Source organism: Mytilus galloprovincialis, chromosome 5, assembly GCF_965363235.1.
Source record: "Mytilus galloprovincialis chromosome 5, xbMytGall1.hap1.1, whole genome shotgun sequence".
Classification (NCBI taxonomy): Eukaryota; Metazoa; Mollusca; class Bivalvia; order Mytilida; family Mytilidae; genus Mytilus; species Mytilus galloprovincialis.
In genome coordinates, this window is record NC_134842.1 from 36719072 (window position 1) to 36745001 (window position 25930).

Sequence of the window (25930 nt, forward strand, 5' to 3'; positions counted from 1 at the left end):
GTTGTCAAGGAGAACATTTAGTGCTCTCGTCATATATAACACCTTAATTAAGTATAACTAGCAAATCATATTTGCTACCAGATTTATCATACGACCAATTATTAAGATAGGAACACTTGTGTTTATTACTTTACCGTGATAATATAAGGGTGTTATATAAAGAGTGGAAAAGTCAAAACTGTCAACCGAAATAAAAGTGTCATCAAATGGAGGAAACTTATTTAATAAGTTTGATCAAGATTTGCACACAGAAATCTTTAGCAACAGTTTTCGTTACAGACATAGATATACGAATAACTGAATGACATTTAAATATGAAAATGACGACAATAAAGAAATGTACCAACAATTTAAAGGAGAAGAAAACACTGATAAAGAGAGTTGTGAATTTTGATTATAAACGTGTTTTTAACACAAAATATAGATTACAATTACATTCGAAATAAGAAACTCTTCTCAGGTAAAGCAATTTCTTTGGTTGAGTAGTTTGTTACTGTCACCTTACTGAAACCTGAACACAGGTCATAAAATTTTTTTTAACAAAAGATTAGATATTTTGAACATAGAACATATGAAATTTCAACCGTGTATAGATATTTTGTGAAAACATACATATGTTACCACAAAATTTGTATAAAGGTAGTAGACTGTGGTTTTCATAGTTTGCAAATTATTTGTAAGTATTCGTTTGTATCATTTTATTTGTTAAATATGTTTTCAAAATCGCATCATTGTTTAGTTATAAGAAAACTTATGTAGTTATCTAAGCAGTTGCAACAGTAAAATCTACCTGTATGTAAGCACATTAATGTGATGCATTATTGTATTTTACTTTTTTTAACTTTTTTATTTTATTGTATAGTGAGCTGAATGCCTCTAGTCGATGTCATCTGTATTTTTCTAAAAGCTGTTTACTGAAACTAATTTATAGAGAATAAACAAGTCTGTGAAAGCAGAGACTATAAACCAATTAGTTTACTTTAGTCATGTTTTTTTTATAATTGCTTTGTATACGATTAAAGCTTTGAAAATAGTTTTAAGAATATAAGTAACATAAGCTCTCTACCTTTTTGTGCATTGCAAAAATATGGTCTTAGCGCCAATAGTCGTTGAAAGAGGTCACAGAGCTACAATAATTGAGAAACATCAACCTATACTCAAAATGTTGCATACTAATTAATTGAAACAAAGCCTTATATAAAAAGAGGATGTAGTATAATTGCCAATAAGACAACCTTCCACAAGAGCCCATGTTAACAAACGTAAAACTATTTTGTTTGATATAGATGTCAACAGGGACATTGAAACCTAATATCTGTTAAAACATTCCGATGAATAAATGATGACTAAACATACATTTACCTGCAATTTACAAGAGAAGGAAACAGTATAAGATGAGTTGAAGTAAGTAAATATGTCAATCTAAATCGATTGATAGGACAAGACGTATCCCCGTATTTGATAAACGATCGTCAGAATGTATTTCTATTATTTCTTCTTAAAAAAACCTTTGGATCCAAATTATCACCACAAACGTATTAGTTATGCATTTTAAAAAGTGATATCAATCTAAGATTGCATTCAATACAAAAAAAAATCTAGTTGCACCATGTGCACTTTTATATCAAATATATGAAATATGTGTCGTCACATTGGTTGTTCAGGCTAAAATATTGCAGACTGATAGGAAATCGCCCCTTAGATCATCGCCAGGATATATGGTCATGGCAGATGGCAGTTCCGAATATGTATGGATGATGATCTAAAAAGTATTTAAAATAATTAACGAAATGAAGATGAAGGGCATGACCACAGCCAAACAATTATAACAGTGTTGTAATGCCAATTGATAGCATTGAGAATGGAAATGGGGAATGTGTCAAATATACTTTAATTCGATTAAAGAGCCGAAAACAGCCTAAAGCCGCAAATTGGTCTCCAATACAGCGAGAAAATCCAGGACCCGGAGTCGGGCTTTATTTTCCCCAAAAACTAAAATGTGTACTAGTTCGTTGAAAATGGACGTCACGCTTGTAAACTCCTAAATATATAAAAACACTAAAATATCAACAGTTTAGAAATGAAGATGTGAACAGTTTTCAAGATATTTTACACTATATATTATAAAGGGAGCGGGGCATGTAATCGAGGGATTAAAACTGTGATGAACTAGAAATGTCTCATCACGGTAGTTAAGACTATCAATGGTGTACGATCTGAACCATAGATAGTTATTGATTTACTTTATAGGGGCCCTTTGAGAAGAATGGTCTGAAGGTGCACACATAAGATCCATTGATAAGGGTTTGGCATTTCAAGCAAGAGTATACTGTTTATTCAGAAGTGTAAGTATTGTTTTTATAATTACAAAAAAATCTAAGGTAGGAGAATGAAAAATATAAACATATATTGTTAACTCATTATCTGTTTGCAGCATTACATGGCATTGCAATTATCAAAATAATGTATTTTTTTCAATATTCGCTATAATAAATGCACAAATTAGTTTTCAAATTGACTGTTTATGATTTTTTAGTGGAAATATGAAACTCAATTATTTGACCTTCAATGTTAAAGTCAGGATGATTGATCATCTTCCATGGAACTGAACACATTGACTTGAGGTGCTGAACCCATATGCGAAATATCAAAAGGTAAAAAGGTCATTTTCCTCTTTAGGTCAAATGTCAAGCGACAGCAAGAATCGTCTTTCAGGTATCATTGACAAGTATCCAACTGGTCCATTAAGTGAGAATATATTTTCAAATTTTCAAATAAATTGCTGCAGCAGAAACACATTTAACAAAAACACAGATTAAGCTTAGACGGGTACTTCTGATAAGTGTTTTTGAATTCACCAATTAAATAAAATTTTGACGGTTCTTTTCTGAGTTTAGCCATAAACTGTCATTCATAACAGAGCCTATAGGAATACTAGCAACCTGTCGAGACACTTCATTGCAGAAATGAAATTATATGCTGTCAAGTGCTCTCGTCATATCTTACACCTTAAGTATAACTAGCAAATCATATTTGTTACCAGATTTATCAAACGACAAATTATTAAGATAGGAACACTTTTGTTTAATACTTTACCATGATAATATAAAGAGTGTAATATAAAAAGTGGAAAATTCAAAACTGTCAACCGAAATAAAAGTGCCATCAAATGGAGGTAACTTATTTAATGAATTTGATCAAGATTTGCACACAGAAATCTTTAGCAACATTTTTCGTTACAGACATATACGAATAACTGAATGACATTAAAATATGAAAATGACGATAATAAAGAAATGTACCAACAATTTAAAAGATAAGAACACACTGATAAAGTATATTAACACAAACTACACATTAAAATTACATTCGAAATAAGAAAATCTTCTCAGGTAAAGCAATTTCTTTGGTTGAGTAGTTTGTTACTGTCACCTTACTGAAACCTGAACACAGGTCATAAGAAAAATTTTAACAAAAGATTAGATATTTTGAACAAAGAACATATGAAATTTCAACTCGTGTATAGATATTTTATGAAAACATACATATGTTACCACAAAATTTGTATAAAGGTAGTAGACTGTGGTTTTCATAGTTGTCAAATTATTTGTAAGTATTCGTTTGTATCATTTTATTTGTTAAATATGTTTTCCAAATCGCATCATTGTTTAGTTATGAGAAAACTTATGTAGTTATCTAAGCAGTTGCAACAGTAAAATCCACCTGTATGTAAGCACATCAACGTGATGCATTATTGTATTTTACTTTTTTTTTTATTTTTTTATTTTATTGTATAGTTAGCTGAATGCCTCTAGTCGATGTCATCTGTATTTTTCTAAAAGCTGCGTACTGAAACTAATTTATAGAGAATAAACAAGTCTGTGAAAGCAGAGACTATAAACCAATTAGTTTACTTTAGTCATGTTTTTTTTATAATTGCTTTGTATACGAATAAAGCTTTGAAAATTGTTTTAAGAATATAAGTAACATAAGCTCTCTACCTTTTTGTGAATCGCAAAAATCTGGTCTTAGCGCCAATAGTCGTTGAAAGAGGTAACAGAGCTACAATAATTGAGAAACATCAACCTATATTCAAAATGTTGCACACTAATAAATTAAAACAAAGCATTATATAAAAAGAGGATGTAGTATAATTGCCAATGAGACAACATTCCACAAGAGCCCATGTTAACAAACGTAAAACTATTTTGTTTGATATAGATGTTAACAGGGACATTGAAACATAACATCTGTTAAAACATTCCCATGAATAAATGATGACTAAACATAAATTTACCTGCAATTTACAAGAGAAGTAAAAAGTATAAGATGAGTTGAAGTAAGTAAATATGTCACACTTAATCGATTGATAGGACAAGACGATTCCCCATATTTGAGAAACGAGTCAGAATGTATTTCTATTATGTCTTCTTGAAAAATGTTTGGATCCAAATTATCACCACAAAAATATTAGTTATGCATTTTTTTAAAAGTGATATCAACTTAAGATTGCATTCAATACAAAACAAATCTAGTTGCAACATGTGCACTTTTTTTTTATTAAATATATGAAATATGTGACGTCACATTGGTTGTTTAGGCCAAAATATCGCTGCAATAAATAATTAAGTTTAGCAATACTTTTACAATAATTGCTGGTGGTTTGACCACAAGCGGGATTCCAACACTCGACCTCGGATTTAATCAGTCATGAGTTGATATGACCAACTTAGACCTTTTAGTTTCCGATGAACCCTTCTACTATTTTTGACATTAAAAATGAGTTGCTATATATTTAACAGGATTTCAACAATACATCAGTACGATAATTTTTACAGGATAAGGCGTTTAACATTTGTATATCTTTGTTACAAATCGTAATTGTTCATATCTTAACTAACTTTTCTAATCATACAGTGAGTTGGCCTCTCTGTCTATTAAATCTCTTAGTTGCCATATGCATTATATTCATTGGAGCCAATTATTCGGTGCTTGCATGACATAACGATGAATGTTGCCTATAAATATTAATTTGATCTAAAGTACGTATCTAATTACCCCCAACAAAGTAAAGATTAATTTGCACACTTGCACACTTGCAATTTCAACGACTTTTTAGTTTATTTTTTGTGATTTTGTAAGACTGTATGTAATCATTGTTATGATATGTTTTATAATGAAACATTATCTCAGGTAATATAATCGTTATTGTTACGGTTTACAATGTACTATAGATTTCAAAAATATGTCATGTATGTCCTACGTACGTTATTCGACGCAACCAGCATTGTTAACTTATGAATTTGTTAAATACGTCGCTAAAGTGTAAACAAATACTTTTAAAATCATATACTCTGGAGCTTTCGAGTATTTCAAATGTTTTGAACATGATGTTCAATGATTGATCATATGTACAGTTCAACTTTGATCATCAGACATCTTAGTACTCTGACAACTTGTGACATCCGACAAAAATATTATAGTCCTGAAAATTGTCTATAACAACCACTGAACCATCAAACAAATCGACAGGATTGTACATTTAAATAGATTGGAAGGTTAATTAAGGCTCGTTAAGGGTAACATGTTTACCTTTATGAGAAATAAAGTTTGTAAGGTTAGCTATCTTCTGTTTTTCTGTAGAACACATCCAAGCATTATACAACATGGCTAAGATACTTAAATGTACACAGAGAATTTTGGAAAATCGCCAAATCTGACTATAAAGGATGAAACCTTATACGAAAGTTTAAAGTTGATTGAAAACTCCGATAAAAAAAGAAATTAACCACAAAACAACTTTGCATGAAGTACGGGATCGGATGTGCAAAGAAATGTAACAGTGTCAGATATTCAAAAAAAAAAGAAATAAATTTTATAACCAGTCATATGCCGATAGTTTTGCAGGAAATAAAAACATATTTACAATTTTCGTCGAAATATTGAGAATTAAACGATCGGGTATTCAATGGTAAGGACAGGCTAGATCAAAACCATTCCTCTTAGTGGTTCAATTTTAAAGTAAAGGCTTTGCATTTCTCAACGGAATAAGACCATACATATGTCTAGACTTGAAAAAAAGTAAAATGACAAATAAACTGAACTCCGAGGAAAATTCAAGAGTACGTAATCAAATGACAAAGTCAAAAGCTCAAACACACCAAATAAATGAAAACAACTATCTAAATACAGGCATTTTCTTTGGTAGAAAATGGTGGATTAGCTAAACAATCAAATATGTTAAAAAGAAGCACAAAAAGACAAACAGTAAAAGCACATTTGTAAAAATGAAAGACAATAGCACACTGAAGGGATGTATAAAGCCACGTCATATGTTTCAAAGAAACACAAAAAAGGCCTACAAAGCACATTAGCAAACAAGAATACAAAATTTTACCATAGAACAATAACACAATAACGGCATGTATAGGTATAGAGTCCATTCAAATGGATATCATTAAAAACAGACCAAATAGTAAAATCAATATTCATCAAGTAATATGCATAATGGATTGCTGGACAGTTGCATAAGATGAACTTTTAAAAGTTTTTGGTGAAAGTGGCGTCATTGAAAAAGAAACTGTAAATGATTTTTAGCCCAAATATGACAAATTTGTTCAGAATTACAAGCCACAAGATATTTTTGATTGTGACGAATATGATATTTTCTTAAACTCTTCCTTATAAATATTTGACACAAAAGAAATCTGAATATAAGGGTGGTAAAAAAGTAACGAACACTGAACTGTTATGTTTTTTCCACTTGACACAACTTAAAAAACATCCCTTAGATTTGGGAATTGTTCTTGCTTTTAAAGTAGGCTACAGAAAAAGAGAAAAAAAATCATTAGAAATTGAGAAATTGTTACTAAAATTTTTTTCAAAGTTTCCGTCTTGTACTAAAAAAAATTCGACCAATTAATTGTGCAAATGCATCAACTATTAAAAAATGTTACCATTATACAGGCAGGTTTTCCCAACTGGGAATACTCATTGAGTTACACTAACGGATTCCTTTCGAGAATTTGGATGATCTAAAGGAACTAGTGAATGCGATACCAACAGAGGAAAGACTGAGACTGAGAAAAACATTATTGAACAGTGTTGTGGGAAAAGAAAAAAAACCACTGCTACAGAGAACGAATCAGATCTATGAGGTTGATGAACAGGTACTGGACGTGACAAATATATATCATACAGTCATACGAAACTTTTTATAATTATTAAAGGATGCAAGATAATTTGAACTAGTTATAGATGAGAAGTACCTAGGACCCGTACAACATTTAATAGCAAAGACATCAGATTTGTTAGGGAGACTGGTATTCAAGTGTAAAAGCGAACGATAAGAAGAAGAAGATAACAATGGCAGAAAAAAACTATTTTTGAGTGTACAACCGAAAACTGTAAGAAAACACCACCATTCAATTCTTGACAATTTCAGTGAATAAACTCATCACAGATACCAGGATTAAAAACAATTGCGCCAAACGCGCGTTTCGTCTACAAAAGACTCATCAGTGACGCTTGAATAAAAAAAAGTTGAAGAAACCAAAATAGGTACGAAGTTGAAGAGTATTCAGGACCAAAAAATCCTTAATGTTTTGCAACATACAGCTAAAGTAATTTATTCCTGGGAAAGACAAGCTTTAATATTTCAAAAATTACAAGATTATGACCATATCAATGATACTTCATGTCAATTTTACCGTTCATAGTACTTAATAAATACTTGTTAAACTGCTAGACTAGGGGACAGCTGTAGGACGCCTCCGGGTGCGGGAGTTTCTCGCTGCAGCGAAGACCCATTGGTGGCCTTCGACTGTTGTCAGATTATGGTCGGGTTGTTGTTTTGACACATTCCCCATTTCCATTTTCAATTTTATGACACTTCTGGCAAAGTTGACGTGAAAATGTTCCAATATCACGATATGAAAATGTACCTCTATTCTATGCTTCGCACATTTCTGTATATTTGGCATCGTAAAGTGTAAGAGTCGAGAGCGTAGCTGATTGAAGAGTGTTATTTCGAACAAGACTTTTTAAGCATTGATATCGGTTTAGTTTAAACATATTTATTTATAGTGGATTGGGAAACAAGTTTTGCAACTTATATTAATCCCTTTCCACTTTGCGGGTGCGAGTGCTGCCTTGTAGCGGCATTAGCCTGCTCTTTTTCGAAATATATAAGGGTGTCTTTAACGTGGAAGAGATATGGCTCTCTCTTAACACGGGTCAGCCATTTATCGTCCCTTCCTACGGACTATCGGTATATCAACTATTTAACCTATTTAACCTATAATTACAATGAAGCTTTTTTAATAAAAAAAAAAGGAACAAATATTACCGTTATAGGATGTGATTGCAAATGATATTTTTTATGATATTATTGATAGTACAACCATGACCTGCAGAAGAACCAACACTTTGTCATTTTTAGATCTGGCATGTTCATTTTGTAATGTGTTTTGATACATATTAAAATTTTGGACAAGGGAACCGGCTGAAACCATCAAAATAATAGCAATACCAAGATAAGATTTATAAATTTGGAAATACTATACTTCAGATTACTATGGATATGTCAGAAAAAATGTAAATGCATTGTATACCGCCATCTTGAATTGTACAATAGCTGTACACTATCGGTCTAGTTCTTTGCCTAAATTTGCAAACTTGGAGTCAGATTCGCAATTAATGAAAATACGTGATTTATTGCAAAATCCATAATGTTAAAACAAAAACCAAATATTTGTGTTTTAGAAATCAATTTTTCAACCGAGACGTTTAAGGGGAGATAATTCTGATAGCAGAAATTTGATAGTGGAATGATATTGAAATTTTCAAATATTACTCATAGAAAGAAAACAAGTTCGGTGACCCTCTGTTTTCTTTTTTGTTTTCTTAAAACATATAATGAAATCTATCATCTCATATCTTATCTCAAAATACTATTTAGTATCATATTTCTTTTTATTCACAAAAATGTGTTTTTCAAGAACAATATATGCAAATTTAGATAATTTTGCACGACTTTTGTCTTAAAATGTAACATTTTTATTATAATTTTGAAAAAAGCATTTTAAGAATTTCATTTTTTCAAATTATAAGAAAATTTTATCTGAGGAAATATATACCTATGATCACCTTAAGACAAATTTTCAGCTATGGATTAATCTTTTTTTTAGCAGTAACGGTACATATGAGGATATATTCCGAAATGATTTCACATTATTTGTATCTCTGACATGCTAGACCAATGCTACGACAGCTCGTTCTTTTGTCAAAAGGCAGTGTTAAAAAAATAGGTGCATGGTTTTCATCGATAAAAAAATATAAGTTGGAATCACACAGAACTTAAGGTAGATCATAGGTATATGTTTCCCGAGTAAGAATTTTCTTATACTTTGACAAAACGAAGATTTTACTATGCTCTTTTCAAAAATTTAATAAAAAGGATCGATCACCGTGCTATTTTTAAGATATGAGTCGTTGATAATTGCCTTAATTAGCTTATAATGGTCGTGGAAAAACACAGTTTTGTGCATAGAAAAAAATCTGAGATAAAAGTTTGCAATAAATTTGGAGAAGATGGGTTTAATAACAAGTTTTAAGAAAAGAAAAAAGATAAAATGGTGTCACCGAACTTGTTTTCTTGCTACAAGTAGAAATTAAGACTTTCCCTATAAGTCCAGTATACATTTTGAACTAAAAGAGATATCTCCCCTTAAATGGCTCAGTTGAAATAAAATGATTCTAAAACACAATTGTTTGGTATTTGTTTAAATAGTTTGAATTATGCAATTAATCAGCAAGGCTCTTTATATTAATAAACTGTCTAGCCAATAAAATTTCACATCTGTCTACAAATTTGCAGATTTAGACAAATAATTAGATTGATTATGAATTGTAATAGTACAATCCAAAATGGCGGTATACCATGAATCTTATTTAAGGGAAATATTTAAAACAACTTTCATGAAGTAAAATGTGTGATGTTGAAAAAGATATCATTAATTTTGCTATCTTAACTATAATTATTTTATAATTTTAGAGTTCAACACTTATGTGAATCAGAATGATGAAAACATATGGTAGAATCGCTATCGTTGATAGTAGTATCCTACTTAACTTCTGATACATCATGAACCCCCTCTAATTTAGTTTCAATAACTGCAAGGTCAAGCAATCATTCTTATTTGAATTAATTGTGCTTCCAAAAATGGAGAAGCTGAAGGCGATTCGTAGTGGACACAGAAGCGCCACCACAAGACTGATAAATAAGACAAATGACAAAATTTTGGAAAATGATTTTAAAAATCAAGAACTGTCAGCAGCCATAGAAACACTAGTAAAAAAGAGAAACTTGCTCGAAGATTTCGACTCAAAGATTCTAGATGGAACAGAAGTCGAAGATATTGAACAGGAAATTGTGGACAGTGACGAATACAATTTACATTTAGATGAAGCAATTCACAAATTCAAAGACATTATTTCAAACTCAGGACCCTGCGTTCCTAAACCTACGGTAAGTATTTTTTTTAAATCAAGGTCCAGCAGCACGTATTTCAACCTTTCCTACATTTGGCAATATGAATCATAACACTATTAAGACACATGATGAGTTTCAAAACCATTTTGTCACTGACGGAGCAAACGCAATGTATAACCCTTCTGCGACTTTTTATGACAGTCTTCAAGTTTAGACTTGCCTACATTTCATGGGATATTGTACACTGTTGAGATTTTTGGATTCTTTTGAATCAACCGTACAACAAATACCTATTCTTACCATGGCGTTACAAAGATGGAAAGAATCGCGACAAATCCATTACAGGTGTGTGCTTTGTAGTGAAGTGTCTGGCACAAACGAGTAAATATTACACTGTCCTGTGCAATGCTAAAAAATACTTGATAATTTCCTTTTAAATGTACTACGTGTTTAATTTTGTTTCGTACTATTGCTGCATCTAATCTTCACATGATTTTTATACTAGTAACTAAATAGATATTCTATGCTATGTTATACTTATTTAGGGATATTTTGTAAAAAATATTACAAGCATTTCAGGTTGATTTAAAATTCATGCTTATAGATGTAAGGAATGAATGTAAATGTCAAATTTGATAGATGATTTTTGTGCTTCTTTGTCAAATATTTTTTTGTTTTTATTCTAATTGAGATTGTGACACAGTGATGACTGTTGTACCCCTATTTTGACAATTTTATCTGTTATAAAATTGAGAATGAAAATTGGGAAAATAAAAAGTAAAATCACAAAAATACTGAAATCTGAAGATAATTCAAAACGAAAAGTCCCTTATCAAATTGCAAAATCAAATGATAAAACACATTAAAAGAATGAACAACATGAAACAATGTTGAAAATAAGGGAAATGTACAATGTAAGTGACCTCGGTTTTATATGTATTTTAGGATGTTGTAACATGTGTTCAGAAACCTCCCATCTTAATTCAGAAAGATGACATAGTAGACAGTGACTTCGAAGGTAATGAGCGACATAGTTTTTGCACACAATGTTATATACATACGTATATTATGTAATGCTTTGATACAATTTTTTTATTTATTGTTCTCTTTAGCGTTGGCGAAAGTATTAAATTGACACACAATCATGTTGGAAAAATTCTTTATTTTTTTAATAAACATTTGGCAGGCATGGGTACATGTTAGCTGGGACATGTTTATGAAATTCTTTATATTCAGTTATATAGTGTTAATATCGTATTGAGGAATACTCAAATCATAATAAGAAACTTTTTAAAACTACCCGTATCAATGATTTTACTTGAATTCGATTAAATAATGTGTTTCTGTTTTAACATCACCTTTATTGAATGCATATGAATAATTAATCGATACTCTCATCAGCTACGCAAAACAAACAAACTGGCAGATTACGATAGATACATTTGTAGATAAAAAAAAACCGTGCTAAATCAAATTTGATAACAATTATTCGTTTGATTATAAATTTCAAATTATTCGGCAATCCAATCATTTTACATTTTACAGTTTTACTCTCTTTAGACAACCACCTAACCCGTGGTTGAATCGTCAAGATTGGTAGTTAAGAACAAAGGTTTTATATTCAACTCAATGCTGATTGGATAAAACTTTTCTGAATTTTTTTTCAGAGAACCCAGTCAAACATCCCTTTAGGCAAACGGCAGCAAGGGAAATACATATTTCAGAAAAAAATGAAGAAAACGATAGGGATGGTGGCACCGGAAATACTTATTACAGCGAGGTATTTTAAATTTTAAATTAAATTATTTAAATATGAATTAACAGCAAATAAACATTAAATATACCAACCTAATGTTTTTGTATGCCGGCTACATCTTTTCATTTAAAAAGACTCATCAGTATCACCCAAATTAAAAAGGTTTCGATCGAAAACGAAAATTACTTAGTAGAAGACTATGCATCGGGTAGTGTAAATGGTTGAAATTTATCTTATTTGTTGAAGAACTAACTATATTTTTTCGGTTGCATCATTTCTAATATTAGGCATTTCCCAAACTTTCAGAAGGAAAAAACAGACGATTTGGATATAAAACTTGTAAAAGGTACAACTTATTCCGCTCATTTACTAAGTAAATAAGTATTTTTTGTATGTGTATCCACAGGTAACAGAAGAAAAAAGTAAATTAAAAGATGATATGAATCAACAAATATTCAGACCAACACATGTAAAAACGGAGGATAACGTGTCGAATATCTCTGACGTAAAGATAAACAAAGGTAAGAAAATATAAGCGATGGTAAAAAAAATAGAGAATGTTAGAAGACATTAGCATAGGTCAGAAAAGATAAACATTTGTAAGACAAGATTTGCATACATATAGGTCTGAAAGAATTGATTGATTCGCTAAAAACATAACAGAACGCCTAAGTCATGCAGGACATACTGCATTGTGACTAAAAGATACTAAAAGGTGTAAAAACGTCTCAAGGAAAGTTGAGAATGGAAATGGGGAATGTGTCAGCGAGACAACAATCCGACCATAGGGCAGACAACAGCCGAAGGCCAACAATAGGTTGTCAATGCAGGGAGAAACTCCCGCACCCAGAGACGTCCTTCAGCTGGCCCCTAAACAAATATGTTACTAGTTCAGTGATAATGGACGTCATACTAAACCCTAAATTATACACAAGAAACTAAATTAAAAATCATACAAGACTATCAAAGGCCAGAGGCTCCTGACTTGGAACAGGCGCAAATATGCGGCGTGGTAAAACCTCTTTTTTTAGATCTCAACCCTCCCCTATACATTTAGCCAATGTAGAAACAACAAACGCACAACAATACGCATAGTAAAACTTAGTTTAAGAGAAGTCAGAGTCAAAAGGAAATAAACAAAATGACAATAATACATAAATTAACTTAGGACTACTTGCAGTTACTAACATGCCAGCTCCAGACCTCAATTAAACTAATTGAAAGATTATGTCTTCGTCATATGAATATCAAGCACAATCCCTCCCGTTATGGGTTTAGAGTTACAATATATCATCATAAAATATATGAGAAGAACAAAATCCGTGTCATGCCAACAACTGGTTTTAGAAGGCATATGTTTAATTCCGATGCGAGGACCCTATAAGTGAATTAATTTTAAAGCAAAAATATGCAATCTTTAATAACCTGACAACAGTATCGTAACTATATCCCTTCTTAATAATTCTGTTTAAAAGTTTTGTAAGCTTTTGAGGTGAATACTGACATTTTTGTGCTTTGTAAAGAATATTACCATAAAAGATCGGATGTGAAATATCTGAACGTATAAGATGTCTAAAAGGGGAGTTATATTTAGGAATGATGTCCGTGTACCGATGATAAAATTTAATAAATGTTTTGACTAGTTTATGATAACGAAAACCCTGGTTTAATAATTTTTCCGTAAAACATTAATTTGTCTCGCTAAAATCTAATACGTTGTTACATACACGAGCTAATTGTACAAGTTGCGATAAATAAACACCATAAGATGGTGACAAGGGAACATCACCATCTAAAAATTGATAATTAACGATAGGAAATGAAAATCATCAGAAAGTGCATGCCCTATTATTTCAGTTTTGCTCCTAACAGATTGCCTTTAATCGATGGTAATATAAAGCTAGGAACTTGGTAACATAAAAATATTTGGTTATTAGCAGGTTTTCGGCTAGGCAAGCAGATACTGATCCGCTATAAAATTAGTCGTATAACAAGTGGTATAAACAAAATAAGTGAAGCGCTTAATTTGATGAATTCATAATCTTCCAGATAAGGATTTAGGGATGGTAACGACGATTTGATTATATCCGTGATCATATTTTTAACACAGACTTTCCAGTACGGTAAACTTACTCGTGATCTGATACAAATAACTAATAACACTTTTAGATAAGTCGATAATATATTAACTCCAAATAATGACGACTTCAGTAGGGACACTCCTAACGAGATTTATCCTGTTGAACTGACTACGAGATATATTTAAAATCTAAAATAGGAATTTTTGTTCAATCATAAATGAAAGTGAAATAGTGAAATATTCATTCGCTTTTAGCAACCAATCTGCTTCCATTTTGTCCAAATAAGCTCATAAGCATTGCTGATGATTATTCATTGGCAAGTAAAATAATTCAAACTCAATTAAAAAAGAAGTATCCATGTGAACTTCAATTTAACTCCTTAATTAACTAGAGATGCATTATGCATAATTCTAATGCAATTATTTTGTAACAATTGTTCTGATTGGATAACAGCAAGCGTAAAATTCTCTATCTCCTTGTCTGTAACTAAGGAAGCCGACATTTTGAATTTCGGAATGTATTGACGTGTTATTTCTACAATAATAAACAAAAAACTCACTTGTTGCGCCTAAAAATCTTCTTTTTATCAAATTTTATTACATTCTGAAGCGGCACAGAAGCCAGAAAACGGCCGGTGTTTATGTTTGACGCCGGAAGCATACCTATGACGTCACCTAGTGTAGGGACCAAAAAACATAACATCTTTTCGCGGAATTTTCTTTAATGAACATTTTACACTGAAATAATGATTGAAATTTCATTATAAACTTGTTTTGCATTAGAATAGAGATAACTGTATTGTATTTGAAGCTTTGTGGTCGCCAGGTAAACTAAATTTGCGACAGTAAAACTACCGATGGACGTCCTTAAAGCTTCAAATACAATACAGTTATCTCTTAAATAGTGCGTGTGAAGTTTTTCAAAGAAACAGAATATCAATAGTTATCAAAGGTTCCAGGATTATAATTTAGTACGCCAGACGCGCGCTTCGTCCACACAAGACCCATCAGTGACGCTCATATCAAAATATCTATAAAGCCAAACAAGAACCTAACCGAAGAGCATTAAGGATCCAAAATTCCAAAATGTTGTGCCGAATACGGCTAAGGTAATCTATGCTTAGGATAATAAAATCCTTAGTTTTTCGAAAAGTTCAAATTTTTGTAAACAGGAAATTTATAAAGATGTCCACATTATTGATATCCATGTCAACACCGAAATGTTGACTACTGGGCTGTTGATACCCTCGGGGACGAAACGTCCACCAGCAGTGGCGTCGACCCAGTAGTGTAAATAGTTATGAAAGGTATCAGGATTATAATTTAGTACGCCAGACGCGCACTTCGTCTACACTTATATCAAAATATTTTTAAAGCCAAACAAGTACAAAATTGAAGAGCTTTGAGGATCCAAAATTCTAATAAGTTGTGCTAAATACGACTAAGGTAATCTATGCTTAGGATAAGAAAATCCATAGTATTTCGAAAAATTCAAAGTTTTGTAAACAAGAAATTTATAAAAATGTCCCCATTATTGATCTTTATGTCAACACAGAGATGATGACAACTCGGTTGGCGACACCCTCGGGGACGAAACGTCCACCAGCAGCAGTATCGACCCAGTGGTGTAAATAGTTATCAAAGGTACCAGGATTATAATTTAGTATATAATTTTTGTGCTTCGTCCACACATGACCAATCAGTGACGCTCATATCAAAATATCTATAAATCCAAACAAGTACAAAACCGAAGAGCATTCATCATTGAAAATGAAACAAAGGTTAAAACATTTGAATGACTGATTCTATCCACAAAAAATCATTCGTATTTCATTAACGTATATTCGTAATCTATGAAACAAAACTTAACAGGACTATAAAAATCTAATTGCACGATTTCGATATCTATTTATATCTATATTTATTTTTATATGGCTGATATCGCCATTCGAGGTCGTCGGAGGTCAACTCTATAGATAGTTATATGGTGTCTAGACTAAAATACACACGAAACCAAGCTACATATAATAGAACCGATTCCCTGTAAATTGTCTATTTTAGATTTTTTTTAATTTGGAATAATATTTTTCATAGTTATAAATCAAATATGAAAATTTTAGTCATATAAGTGAAACCGAATTTGACAGCTAGTGCCCTGTTAAATCAAACAAATACTAACAAGGAACACTGCACTTTCCTGGATCTTGATATATAAATCTTTAACGGGTAGTTTAATATCAAAATTAATGATAAAAGACGATTTTTTATTTCCTTTTGTTAATTGTCCATTTTTAGATGGTCCCCTTGTCACCATCTTTTGGTGCTTATATATCTCAACTTACTCGAGTTGATGTCAACCAAAGCATTTAGAGCAAAACTGACATAGGGTAAAGTGTGTATCAGATAAAGTTCTATCAGCCCTGAAATTTTCAGATGAATCTAATAACCCATTGTTGGGTTGCTGCCACTAAATTAGTAATTTTAAGGAAATTTTGCAGTTTCTGGTTATTATCTCGAATGATAAAGATAAACTGACAACAACAGAAATGGTCAGCAAGGTCAGATCTGAAAATAAGTTTTGTATGACCGTAATTGTGAATTGACCCTTAAAGGAGTTATTGTCCCTTTTAAGACAATTATTCACAATTTGTTTATCTAGTTTGCTTACTTAAAACATATTCTACTCTGAAAATAATGAATTCAATTTCAGCCAAACTTGGGTTGAATGAGTTTCAGAGTATCTAGTATAAACTTTGTATTGTATTTCCTTGCACGTCAAGAAACATAGCCACTATATATATATATATATATTACGGATTACAAATGTGTCGAGGTTTCTGATTGGATAACAACACAGAGATGTCAGTATATATTCAGGAAACTGCCGGGGTATATACGACGTTTTTATCCCAAATTGGAACCTCAAAAAACGTCATCATAACACCGGTTACTATGTGACGTAGTCATAAGCTATCAGACTGTCAGAGGTTCACAGAGGGAAAATAATGACGTGCTTCAGTCAATAATACATTTTTGATACAAAATCACGCAATTAACACTTTTAATACTTTAATTTGATGTTAAAAGTGTTATTATAAATGATTACATACACGATAAAATTATGTTCACAGCAAATTAGAAAATCCTTCACGTATGCCGAACATATCAGGTTGGGTTTTTCAATATATATGTGTTGTCAACAAATACCTGCACTGGAAAATAACATTAAGTTAGGGGTAATCCGTAATATATGTGTAATTCAGCTCTCAGAAAGGGTATATACTGTGACATTCCCGGCTTAGGGCGTATATCCCCTTCGCCTTCGGCTCAGCGGATATAAACTCTAAGCCGGGAATGTCACAGTATATACCCTGTCTGAGACCTGAATAACATATAATATATTTGAAATGGAACATATCGGTAAAAAAACTTTTTTGCTCTTGAAGAAAATATGACAGATACAAAGAACATTCATATGAAAATTTTAAGCCGCTCATTAATGTATATTGAAAAGCATTACCTAACATAATCATTGAAAGATTTGAGAAAAAAAAAATTACAGGTGAGCGATGAGTGATTGAGGCTCTTGAGAGCCTCTTGTTTTATGCCGCAGTCACTAAAAAGCACATTAAGTTATTACGGTTTGTTTTTAGGGGGGTTATCGACAGAACAAAACCACACCAAAAACAATACTTAGTAAAGATCTATAAGTTTCAATGACTGTTAAAATTATATATAAGCCCTTCTAAACAATTCAAATTATAAATATGCATATATTAAGTTTTTTCTTTTTTATTAAAGGCTTAGGTAAACTTTGTATACTGTAAACTTTGAATTTATACTGAGTCATCATAGTTAAGTCCCAGGATTTTCGCATTCTTCATGAAATATCCTAAAACTTTGTATTTGTGTTAACTTCATTTAAATCTATGAGTAAAACCAGATTTGGTGAAATTCTATATGATCTATTTTGCACCCGTAAAAAGTTGCAATTCTATAAATATAATCAATTTGAATGCAATTTGCCGTACCCTTTGCGGCTAAAACTGTGCCACTTAATTATTTTTTTAATTAATTTTTTTGTTTTTTTTGGAGGGGGGATTTCACAATATTTGTTCAGATAAATCAACATTAAACGATATTATACAAATGAAATAATATTAGGAATTCAGAAACAAGCAATTTACTTTTACAAATCTGTGCCACTTTTACTATGAATCAGTATGATGTTTCGTGAAATGTTTTATCCCAGAACGGAAAATTGATATGCACTACTAATTAATTCAAAGGTCGAAATATGGGACTGTGCGGCACTTTTTCAACATTTACATGCCCTGAACTTTGCGAGTTTAAACTTAAAATATATACTACACCAACCTCCACTTTTATACATCCTGAGAATTAAGTTTAAGGCGCTACCATGTTTTTCTATACTGATAACATTACCAAGTTAAGTCTCCATGAGCTGGAACACAGACATGACAGAGATGATATCTGGCAACCAGTACGTTAACAAATAAACATATCTATGAATATTATATATCTTCCCAAAAGAGGCGTGGCTTGTTAAATCGCTTTATTTACAAAGTGCAACCCACAGACGCATACATTGGTTTTAATATTTATTCACTCAAAATGTCCTTCCATCGGGAATAAACACATTTATTATCAAATGTTTGAATGATACGGGCTATGCTCTTCCCATATAAATAAAGAAACCAAAGACATTCAAACTCACAGATCGAAAATAAACTGTCAACGCCATGGTTAAAAGGGAAAAAGACAAACAGACAAATAATAGTACAGAATACATAACAGAAAACTAAAGACTAAGCAACACGAACCCCGTAAAACACTCGTAGTGATATCGGGTGATTTGGAAAGGAAAGGAGATCCTTCTCCACATGTGGCACCCGTCGTGTTGTTCATGCTATTACAATCCCAAGAAATAGTATAAGTACGTAGTTCCTGTATGAATTCAGCCTGATCAGAATAAAGGAACAAGCGAGCAAGATGGGGACCACAATTGGTTCCCATTGGAATGTCGATAGTTTGTTGAAAAACACGTTATCCAAACGTAACTTATATGTTGTCAATCAGTAAGTCAAGCATCTTGAAAATGTCAGTTTCAGAGAAAATATTTTTTTTGAATCATAGTGATTTTTTACAGAGTATGATTTATCTTTTATATCAGCTTTGGATTTCAAATATTTTGGCCACGAGCATCACTTAAGAGACATATTTTGTCGAAATGCGCATCTGGTGCAACAAAATTAGTACCGTTGATTTTATGATCCATTCCGTAAAATGAAATACTTGTTTCTACGTTGGCCATTCTTTTTTATGAAACAAAGCAAAACTAACTCTTTCAATTTGTCTTTTAGTTCGATATAAAAGTAATAATTTACAAAGACAAATAAAAAATACTATAAAGGTGTCATACCACCAATTACACCCTTAAATTTAGAACGTATGTGAAAGAAGGCCTACTCGGACAAAAAATAGTGCATTTGATGTCATTGTTTACTTAAACTGACCAACAAATTGGCAGAAATGAAACTTTTGGTGAAAGAGAAATATATTAAGACCATTTTGAGCTAAAATTTACTTGTTTATGAGTTTGCATTCAAAATTGAGGATTAATGCACCCCATAGTATACTAATTTAAGATTTCAAGAAAACCAGGGGTTATTTTTAGTGGTACCTCTATTCGGAAGACCTTTTCTTTTTTATATGATTTTAAACACCTGTTGAAAATTGGCATGTAGAAAGCTGATACATGTACAATTCAGGATATACCTGGTTTCTATGAAGTTAAACTTAAGGTAAAATATTTAGAAAGCTGTGAAAATTGTAAAATTTGGTTGAACAGATAGGGACTTTTAATTGGTGGTATGACACCTATAACACTTTATTTAGATGATAAACAAATTAAGTCAGACCATCGTGTATTATTTGTGAAGTTGATATTTTTCCACAAGGTCTTGGTATATTTTGTTAATTTAAAAAAAAAATTAAGAACGAGATGTTTTTTTTTTCACATACATGTACCCAATGGTTTATCTACTTTCTACTTTAATAAATTTAACTAGTAGTTATATGTGCTAAAAACTTGAAAAGTGTGCACACTAACTCAAGGAAAAAAAAACTGCTTATGTATGAAGACTATTTCAGTATTTGTATCAAATTGTATGAATAAATTACCGATGATTTCTCTTTAAATAATATGAATATAAACACAAAATGAATTAAATTTTTATAAAAATGAATAATGCCCTAAGAATTTTTTTTTTTTTTTAGTAATATCAAATGTCGCAACTCGATTTTCATTTTTTTTTCACAGAGGAAACAGAAAAGAAGTTCGAAGACGACGAGAAAACAAGGACGTCTTCAGGCAGATCAATACCCCAAGATTCTTTCAGCAGCATGCTTTATTTCTTGAAGCGAATAGGACTAGAAAGGTTTTATCCAAATAAATTAATGTTAATTGATGCTATGAGCATTCGGGCAATAACAACATCTTTTAAACTGAAAGATGTTGCATTAAAATTTGTGGAAAATATTGTAATGATAAATTGTACCTGTAGGGACCAAATGCTTCATGAGTTTCTTGAAAATATTAAATCTGAGAATTGCGAGGAAGGTCAGATTAAAAACATGTCAGATGAGTTTTGCTTTGATAATATATTGAATGATACTGGCAATGAAGATGAGATTGAAATAAATCCACTTGACCTGCTGCTTGCGCTATTTAAATGTAGTAGCCCAATGTTAAAACAAATAATTGCGAACAAATTGTTCATGTGCAAGCTTGCTATTCAATTTATTCTCCCCAATTTTGGAAATGAGCCTTTAGAAATGTGTTTGTGGCCACTGCGGTCAATTATATTAGAAAGCAAGCTACAGAAAAGTACATTTCAAGATATGTCTGTTGAATGCCCATGTGACATTGTCTCTTTTGTTCGGATAGGTTGTCCATCAGTGTCAAAATCAAAACTTTTAAATGAAATTTTGACAGATCAATATCACAATACCTATTTAGATAAGGACTGTCCCCTCGGGACAGCAAAACGAATCTTAAGTGACGGAATGGTTGAAGCAGCCTGGTACATTCCATCAAACAAATCAACAATTCTTAGAAATACGACAATGTTTCTAAATTTGAGAGGGAATGCTATTTTATACACAGAGCAACTTTGTGGAATGTCACAACTATCTGATGTTTTAGTTGTAATGGTGTTACTTAGCGATTTGGAAGACAAAACATTCAATGGTGTCCTCGTTAATATGTTTAAAAACGAAAAGGGTGTTGTTGTAGCAATAGATGCGTTTCAAATCGATAAAATGGTAGTAAAACAAAAACTGCAGACTTTTACAAAATCAATGGAAAGCTACCAGCGAATGGTTAACGTCTGTATATTGTCAGTTGGTGGACAAATGAGAAGCACTTCCAACACCAAAACGGAAATAAGAAAGGCAATTGCAGGGATGATGAAACAAAATATAGGAGAGTCGGTATATGATAGGCTACCTAGATGTTCGATAGGTACAGACGAGGAAACTGCACTTTACAAAACAGCTAAATTAAAAGCATTAAAGGTTTTTACACAAATCCCAAATATCTGTTTGAATGTAAAAGCGACAGTGGTACCCCTACAGGGTGTTACTTGGGCATCTTGGAGTGAGAAACTCAAAAGTGTTAATAAATCATCTCAGTACAAAAGTTTGCCAGAACAAGGTACAATAAGGAACGAAATGAATGAAGAGAGAAAAAAACAATTACAGATATGTAAAAACATGGGACCATTTATGAAGACATTGTTAGATATACTATCAAATATAATACACTCAGATGAAGATTGCACAGTGTTTGTTCTCTGGTTAAAACAATTCCTCGATCAGAGATCAAGATCCGTACTTCCTGGATACTTAGCTCAGTATCAAACTGATTGGCAAACTCTAAAAACAAACAGGGACAACAAAACAGAAGGTGCTGTTATAAAAAAATGTAAAGAGGACCTAGAAAAAACTGAATATAAACTAGCTGAAGCTTCGTTTGGATTTGAACATCTATGTCGAGAGATGGGTCAAATATATGAATCAATTTATCAATGCCGCAGCCCAGATACAGTTAATCTTAAACCTTTAGCAAATATGCTTCCTCTAATAACAGCAAAACTGCTCGTCATGGGACAACCATTTGAAATAATGGACGGTGACATCGCTAACGTGCCCCTGTGTTGGGTTAAAGCTGTTCTTCAGCAGTTGAGGACAATGCTGGGTGAGAAAAAACTTCTAGCGCTGTCTGTATTAGGTATTCAGAGTTCTGGAAAATCTACACTTCTGAATACAATGTTTGGTCTTCAATTTGCAGTGAGTGCAGGTAGATGCACCAGAGGTGTGTTTATTCAGCTAGTTCCAATAGATACAGCCAATAATAAATTTGACTACGTTCTCGTCATTGATACAGAAGGTCTACGAGCCCCAGAACTAGCCAGTCAAAAACATACCCATGATAATGAGTTAGCAACGTTTGTTATAGGACTTGGAGACATAACAATTGTCAATATCAAGGGCGAAAATACAGCTGAAATGAAAGATGTTTTGCAAATAGCTGTGCACGCTTTCCTAAGACTAAAATTAATTAACGAAAAATTAAATCTTAAACAGACCTGCGTTTTTGTTCACCAAAATGTGCCAGCATCTGACGCTAATGACAAAATGATGCAAGGTAGACAGAAGTTTGTGGAAGTTCTAGATGAGATGACAAGAGAGGCGGCAGAACAAGAAAAAATTGCAGATGTACAGTCGTTCAATCAAGTAATAGATTTTGATAGTGAAAAAAATGTTTGGTATTTTTCAGACCTTTGGCACGGGGATCCGCCAATGGCTCCTGCCAATCCTGGATACAGTGAGAGTGTGAGTAAAGTGAAGGAAGCCATCATTTTTCGGCTGACAAATGGCAGAGAAACGTATTTGACTATCACAGATACTGCTTCTCGAATAGACGATCTTTGGAATGGTATTCTGAAAGACGATTTTGTTTTCAGCTTTCGTAACAGTCTAGAACTAAAGGCATATAATAGCATGGATCAAAAATTTCAAGCAATAACATGGAAATTGGAAAAGTATGTTTTGGAATTCAATAAATCTGAAGCAAAAAGCAAACTTGTCAGTTGTGTAAATGAAGACGCTCTTGAAAATGCAGTTCCTTCCATTATGATTCAACTTTCAAAAGAAGTAGACAAACAAGTTGAAGATCTTAATCATGAACTAGATCAGTTTGTTGCAGAAAGCACACTCCAAGACATTTTGATCCAGTGGACACAGGCTAAACGAAACAGACTTTGTATTCATGCAGAAAGTCTTATAATGAAAGCAAGAACAGCTGTGAATAATACAAAAGAAGAATTGAGAATACAAAAACTTCGTGTAAGTGAAAAAACTAAACATGAAATGGAAATAAACAGTATGGCCAAGGAATTAGCTCTACAAATGAAAGGACAAGTACCAAGTAGAATAGTATTGAAGGACAAGTTTAACTGTCTCTGGAACTCTTGGATCAATAATTTTACCACCAAAGACATCAGCGATAACGTTCCAATTAAAGATCAAATCGAATCACTACTCATTGAGTTGTTTCCGTCAGATGCAACATTCAAAGAAGATTTTATAGATAAAGGATTGCGTTTACCAGACGCAAAAGCTTATCAAAACATGAAACACCTTGAGCAAACTCTGACGAAAATATATATTTCAACTAAGAAACATTTGAGTATTCGCAGATGGTTTGCAGGAATGTTTTGGCGCGAAGCGAGTCCAGATGAATGTAAACCTCCAGCAATCGATTTGGCAAATAGAATATTTAGAAAAATTGATCTTAAGCTAGAAGAGCTCAACACCGATGGCATTCGATTTGATCCATCATACGTCACTGAAATTTTGTACATTGTTTCACAAGAGTACAGTGAATTTAATCAACACACTAAAAATGAATATAAATTCAACTTGCTCGCGCCATTTCGTGCTATGATTATGAATCATGTTGTGCGGTATGCAATTGTCTTTTTTACAAGAATGCATGATTCGTATAATAGAAAGAATAGCCCAAAAGCACAAATGGGAGAGTATAAAGGCACAGCATGGGCTCTGTTCAAAAATACAGTTGAAGATGCAACAGAAGACGTAATTGCTTTTCGGTTTTTCAGAGATGCTATAGTTAAAGCTGTAGTAGACCAAGTATCTGAATGTCTCCCTATTGATGCACAAGAAAGTATCCAGATTCTGTTTGCTAATAGAAAATACAGTTTAATCAAAGATATACTTACTTATTTGGCTACAGCTGAGGACTTTCAAAAATATAAAGCTTTTATTTCCGATCCGTATACTTATGCCAAGAAATGGATATGGAAATTGTTAAAAAGCAAACTGTTTGAGGAGAAAGCAGGAATTCGTTGTGGATGTTTGTATAATCAATTGGCGCATAGTCGGGTGACAAAGATATTTTCGCATATTTCCAAATGTATATCAGATGCCACAAAAGACTGTCAAATTAGATCTTCAAGCTGTATGTCAAAATGGATAGATTTGTTTATATTTTATAACTGCAAATCTTCAGATTTACCTTTGTCCAATGATGCCCTGGTTCATGTCAGAGATAGGAAAATATCTAATCTGGACACCTTTGTAGTAATTTTAAATGAACAGCTTTCTGTTATGGAAAATATGGTGCTAAATATTTTTTCAAATGTGCAATCAGATAATATCCCATGGAAGAAAAATCCTATTTCAGAAATAATGGAGAGTCTATGGGGTTGCACGGCAAATTGTATGTTTTGTCGTGAACCTTGTATGAATAGTGATAAAAATCATTTAGAAGACAAATTTCCTCATAAATGTTTACAGCATCGCCCAGAAGGTATAGGTGGTTGCAGATGGAGAACAACAAACAAATTGGCAGTGGAATTTTGCAATTATTCAATTACAACAGATGCGATTTATACCAGAGGAGACAAGGAGGGACCATATAAAAACTACAAAGAAAAATATCCCGATTGGGACATCCCACCTAATTCCGATGTATCAAAGTACTGGATGTGGGTAACATGTACATTTAAAGATCAACTGACGGAAATGTATAACACTGATGCACCAGATATTCCAGAAAACTGGTGGTTGGTTCAAAAGGAAGAGGCAATACAGAGTCTCTGATGTCTGCAAATAAACTCATCACAGATACCGGGATTAAATTTTATATTTACGCCACGTTAAATTTATCACAAATCATTCATTAAAAGTTCAAATTTAAAATACTGACAGGGGGTTGCCAAGCGGAAAAGTCAAGTTTTCTATGTCTAAGGTAAACTTTTACAACAAAAACGATGGAGGCAAGAAACGAATTAGAAATTTCGTCACATGAAAATACTTCAACCGCAAAATAGACAACATATCAAAAGAAAGAAAGATCGCTTCTACATCTGTGCTCACTTTAGTTCATACATCTCATAAAAGTTAAAGCTGCGTATGATATACAACTCCTCATTTTGGATAGTAAAATATCAAGATTTTTCATACTAACAACAACGACAACAACAATACTTTA

General features: G+C 32.3%; 1 long non-coding RNA gene across 1 annotated transcript; it reads left to right on the forward strand.

Annotated features, from left to right (window-relative positions):
* The first annotated feature begins 2244 nt into the window (after positions 1–2244).
* LOC143075727 (uncharacterized) lies at positions 2245–25831 on the forward strand. Its single transcript, XR_012978395.1, has 6 exons — positions 2245–2345; positions 10055–10528; positions 11438–11510; positions 12160–12272; positions 12655–12769; positions 20672–25831. It is a non-coding gene; the product is annotated as an uncharacterized LOC143075727 (long non-coding RNA).
* Positions 25832–25930: the final 99 nt, after the last annotated feature.